We start from the raw sequence: 6,000 nt of genomic DNA on the forward strand, positions 1-6,000 counted from the left end.
TGCACTCATTACTAACAAAGGGAAAACACACATTACATTTACAGGTAATTACATAGCCTGCACATGAATGGGATCAGTATAGTCTGTATCAGTATAAAAGCAGAATATAAAAACTCTTATTGCAAAAAAACAAAAACAAAACAAAACACAACACATTAAAGTCAACTGTTTCATTAAAACTCGCAGGAGTTATTCTAATGTACAGTATATATGCAGAATGTCTTTAATTTCTACAGCATTGCTGGGAGATCACTGCCCGTACCATCTAATGGTAATAATAATACTATACTAGGAATCACTAACATTTACAACTGTGTATCATATTTTATCTTATTGAAAATAATAATAATAATAATAATAATAATAATAATAATAATAACATTAATAATAATAATTATTATTATTATTATTATTATTCATTAAATCACATATTTTTACTCTAAACAATACAATTTTACATACAATATAATGAATACAGAAAAAGACACGGATGAGTAGAATATTGAGTCTGAGAGCCTCATTTAATTTGATACCCCATACTGATATTTATGGAAATGAGTGTTTGTTGGCCGACTGCATATGTATCACGGTCGCACTGCGCACGCACCACGGTACCTTAGAGATGTCGCTCGCAGAGAGGATTTATTTGCAACATGATGGACAGTCGGGGAACGTGTGGAGGAGGTAACGGGGAATTGCTGCAAAAACGCTAGTGTGTTGCGACCATTATGAGGGGCGTCTCTTAGCCTACAACTGCTATGCCCTATACACGCAACATGGCGTCATCATCTCAATTCCACCCCCATTTGCACCCATAGAGTTACTTGGTGAGTTGATTATGGAACGATCTGCGACTGCCGTTGTGTATTTGAACCCAGTTGCTTGTATCGGCGAAGCCGCCGATGGGTGTCTCAAAAGAAATCCAGGCACCTGTGTCCAGTGCTGTATTTATAATGGGTGTAGTGCACATAGGCCCCTGGGGTCCTGGGGGGTCACACTGCACATTCTGCACCCATTTTTAAATACCTCTCCGGAGCACCCTGTCGGCGGCAGCATCTCTCAACAAATCACCGGTAAATGGCGCAGCAACCATTTTTCCGGAGATTTCAGTATGCGCAGTAGGGTAATTGCTGGGAAAATGGCCACCGCACCATATTTCCCAGAGATTTGTGTATGCGCAATAGAATAGGCGCCCCTCTAGTGTTCAGACTCTATTGCACTGACGGGCGACGGCTGTAGAAGGGGAGGCCCCGACGGAGGAGGATGGACACTGGCCTCCTCCTCTGTTAATACACCTGTGCCTGGTCACTTGCATATTTTTGCATATCCACTGCGCATTCCCATATACGCTGAGCTGTACCATAAAACTCTTTATCAGGCCCTGAGATACAGTGAGATTCTCAGGTACTTGCTAATAAAAAGACAAAAGCTCTGCCACTGAAACACGCAAAATGACAAAACAAAAGGCCCTCATTCCGAGTTGTTCGCTCGCTAGCAGTTTTAAGCAGCTGTGCAAACGCTATGCCGCCGCCCTCTGGGAGTGTATTTTAGCTTAGCAGAAGTGCGAATGGTTGTATCGCAGAGCGCCTGCAAAAATGTTTTGTGTAGTTTCAGAGTAGTTCTGAACTTACTCAGCGCTTGCGATTACTTCAGACTATTCAGTTCCGGATTTGACGTCACAAACCCGCCCAGCGTTCGCCCATCCACGCCTGCGTTTTTCCTGGCACGCCTGCGTTTTTCAGCACACTCCCTTAAAATGGTCAGTTGCCACCCAGAAACGCCAACTTCATGTCAATCACTCTGCGGAAAGCAGAGCGACTGAAATGCATCGCTAGACCCTGTGCAAAACTACATCGTTCGTTGTGCCCGTACGTTGCGCGTGCTCATTGCGCCGCATACGCATGTGCAGAACTGCCGTTTTTTTGCCTGATCGCTGAGCTGCAAACAAATGCAGCTAGCAATCAAGTCGGAATGACCCCCAAAATGCAGGACTTTGCTCAGTATCTTGTCTGTCACTATTAGTTCAGCAGAGGCTGTTTATTTTGATTTGATTTCATAAACTGGTGTCATTTACCTGCTGGTTGGTGGAGGGATCCCAGCCCCTATATCACAAATTTTAAATATGGAACTATTCCTACATCTGTAGATCTAGCTAAGGTCACTATAACGCAAGCTCTTCACACCGAGACCATATTAGTGAGACTGAGAAAACGTGGTTTCAGCTAGTTACTGAGAATTGTAGCCCTGTTACTAGGACAATATCATAATCTTATCCTTTTATATATGTGCAGTAATGTCTGTCACAACGTGCTGATAGAACAGCTGCCACATGGTGATATAAATATGAATAACAACAAACCTTCAATGACTATTAGGAGCAATCTAAAATGTGTTTATTCCCACATATCGCTGGATGTAAACGCATTGAAATTTGGCCCTGACTCCTGCGACATCTTCTTATTGACAGGGGAAAAATAATTCCAGTAAAACGTGGGAACAAAGGGGAGATGAGGCGCCTTACATTTATCAGTTTATACAAAGACTTTAGTGTTCATCTGCTAATATATATATATTTATATATGTATAGGATTTTATGCAATAGCACTCGCTCAGGTGACAGGATTAGTGTCAATGACAAGATATCAGATATGTTAATGAGCTGTGCATCTTGTGACCGGAATGCAGGGCACGACAGAGGAGCAGAATTTACCATATAGCGTATTTTTATAACACAACACACTATTGTTCTCTGCTTGCTTAGGCAGTAATAAGATAGATATTAATAAGATAGATATAAGAATAGATGAAGAGTAGGGAACTGTTACTGAACGTGGGTGGATTGTGGGGGACAGCACTGACACAAATTGTTCATATACAAGGGCATGACCTGGAAATCCATCATGGTAGACAGGTAGTTGTGAATCTCCCACATTGCTCAGGGGGATTTTCAATAATGAATTTGTTTCTTACCCCTCCAATCCCATATATAGTATTGTGTGTGTGTGTGTGTGTGTGTGTGTGTGTGTGTGTGTGTATAATATATATATATATATATAATTTGCCACAATCAATGGGCAAAGATGGAGAAGACAAATGCTGAGAAGAGAATGGCAGGACAGATCCACTCACTATTAGACAATAGACATTGTATTTTAGCTTGGAAACAGTGGCTTGGGCTGAGCATTGGCAAGCCATTGAAGAACTATGCTCAGAGGTTGGCTCATTCTGGTTTGAGGAACGTCAAATACACTTACTGAAGTAATCATGGATACTTATTCCCAGATAGGCATTATTAAAGGCGAAATACCCTTCAACTCCCTGAGAAACAGAAACATATCTCAATGACAATTTCCTTTCTTTTTGTCCAGGACAGTGGTGAGAAGTGCCCACTAAGAAGAGGAGTTTTTTGGGAGATGTAGACTAGCTTCACCTACACAGTTATTCCATCAAACAAGAAGTCTTTGTTGCTCTTCAACCTTCGGCTCCTTTGGAGCTTTGGGACCACGTTTTCCTTTGTGTCCTAACTAGCTCTATAACAAAAAAGATTTAATAATAATAATTAGAGATGAGTGGACTCAGTTCTCCGAGAACCAAGCGCACCCAAACTCCTGGGATCTGAGTTAATCCGAGCCCTGGCTTGGGTTTTCCCACCAGGCTCTAAATCAGTTGTGATCATGCAAGCAATCACCTGTGCAGTTTCCTGATTATTGGGAAACTGCGCAGGCAAGATCTCAGGAAGCCCTCTGTAAGCCGCTGCCTGACTGACAGGCAGAGGCATTCGGGGGGCAGGGGGGGGGGGGGGGGGGGGGCGGTGACAGTCGGGAGTGGTGAGGCCAAGGTCTGCGTCTAAAGACGCAGATTTCTTGGCCTAGCAAGGCCCCCTGCAATGGCCGGCCTGCATAAGCTGAGACTTACTCAGCTGGCTGTTTGAGGGGAACATTGTGACAATCAGTCACAATGTTGATCCCAGGCATCGCAGCGCTGGGATCGCAATTGCAGCAAGGAGGTGTTTAACACCTCCTGCTACATTTGCATTTTTTGTGATAGCATTTGCAAAGCTTCCTGCATGCAGCTGTGCAAATGCGATCACTGCTGAATGAGGGCCAAAATCTGCAGTTCATTTTTTATGAGCATGAGTCTTTTTTCACATTTCATAAGTTGCTACTTCAAACGGTTTCGGTAGTTTGTATAAAACAGTATTCTCCAGTGTGCTGGAGTAAGGTAGTTCCCCCTCCTCTCCCTATGTTATAGCTTCTTGTGTAGGTTTTGATGGGTTGTTGCAGTTCTTCCATTCGCGCAGGGCCGTCTTTTCGTATGGGCTCAATGGGCTCTTGCCCAAGGGCCCCAAGAGTATAAGGGCCCTAGGCTGATAGCTGAGGGTCCCCTCTTTCCAGAGGTACCAGAGTTTTGAAAATCGGCCATAGGGAACCAGAGATATCGAACTTCAAAGCAGTGGTCCCCATCCAAGCCTGTTAATTGCTCTTCCCAGCCAGATATCTCAGTTTCTGTATGACGTACAGTTTTTCTGAGGGTACAGTTCAAAAGCTGGGACTCTCCACTTTCGGTGGTCACTGGCAGATTTTCTCTACTATGCCCAGAACCAGAGATATCAGCCTTCAAGCAGCTGGTCCCTGCTCAAGCTCCACACGCCTAATATGCAGTTTTATATATTCATTGGTGGATTGCTCTGGCTCCTGAACTCTGATCCCCAAGTCCCCAGTACCTCCTGACAGGTGAGGCACTCTAATATTTTATCCCATTCAGAGCTAAGAAATCTTTTTACAGGAACTTGAGATATCTGCAGTCAAGCAAGCTGCTCTCTCACTAGAAAATGATGAATATTAAGCCCACTCCACTATCGACCCCTCCCTTACATATTAAACACCCCATACCACCCTGAAAGTCATGTACCGAGGCCCCTTCATTCATCCCAATGCCACCTTCTACAGTTTAGTGTTCTCCCTCCCTCCCCATCTGTGCAGTAAAGCAGTAATTAGTAGAAATTACTGCTCCAGGTCTTATATGCTGAGCAGAAGATAGAACACCCCATACCGCCCGCGGGACATCAAAGCTGCCGCTGATAGCACCCCCCCTGGAGGATGGGTAGGGGCCCCAGTGCATTGCTGTGCCCAGGGGCCCACACTGCTGTTAAGATGGCCCTGCATTCGCTGAAGCATATAAAGGGTGCAATTCCACCTGGCCACTACCTGTTACTTCAGTTGGTGGCATGGCACATGGAACTGTTCTTGCATCTGCTGTAATCTTCTACATGCGATTGCTGAATGATTGCCGAAAATGAAAAGAAACAATTATATTAAATTATCTAACTAATCAATCCTTCTTTCTTTCTTTTTTTTTACAGCAACTGAGGAGAGAAAAGGCCATGAAAAATGAAATTTCTATCATTACCACTCCCCAATGCCCCGTTTGATTACATTTTTGAAATCAATTAAATTACATTAATTTACTAATTAATCCTTCCTTACATCTGATGTAGTACAGCCATCCTGTCTGCCACTGCATTGCCACTCAGTTTCCCAGATGTGCCATGTTTGAAGTAAACTGCCCCGAGTTTGTGCCACCCACTGCTGTCGCTTAGCTTAGTCAGGCAGCTAGCCCTGTGCAACCTTTTGGCCTAAACTGGATGAAAACAATATTGTGAGCTGTGAAGTGATCGAAATTGACTGGAAATTACTAGAAATTAATGTTATTGAGGTTAATAAAACTGCAGAAACAACAAAAGCCCAAATTATGTGATTTTAGCTGCTTTTATAATTTAAAAAATGCAGATCCAAAACAAGTGAGGTTGGCAAAACTAAAACCAAAACCCAATGACGAATTAGAACCAAAACCCATCTCTAATAATTGATAATTTTATTTATATAGCACTTTTTCTCCATTAGGAATCAAGACGCTTAACCGAAAATATTACAGTACAGAAACAATTTAGTGCAGAGAACCTTTTCATAATCTACAGCAAGCATGGAGATACTAAAGGAA

General features: G+C 43.0%; 1 long non-coding RNA gene across 1 annotated transcript in view; it reads left to right on the forward strand.

Annotated features, from left to right (window-relative positions):
- LOC134956664 (uncharacterized) overlaps positions 1–5,742 on the forward strand; it is a 109,510-nt gene extending 103,768 nt beyond the window's left edge. Inside the window, exon 2 of the long non-coding RNA XR_010186073.1 lies at positions 5,363–5,742. This is a non-coding gene — a long non-coding RNA (uncharacterized LOC134956664). The remainder of the gene's footprint in view (positions 1–5,362) is intronic.
- Positions 5,743–6,000: the final 258 nt, after the last annotated feature.

Source organism: Pseudophryne corroboree, chromosome 9, assembly GCF_028390025.1.
Source record: "Pseudophryne corroboree isolate aPseCor3 chromosome 9, aPseCor3.hap2, whole genome shotgun sequence".
NCBI lineage: Eukaryota > Metazoa > Chordata > Amphibia > Anura > Myobatrachidae > Pseudophryne > Pseudophryne corroboree.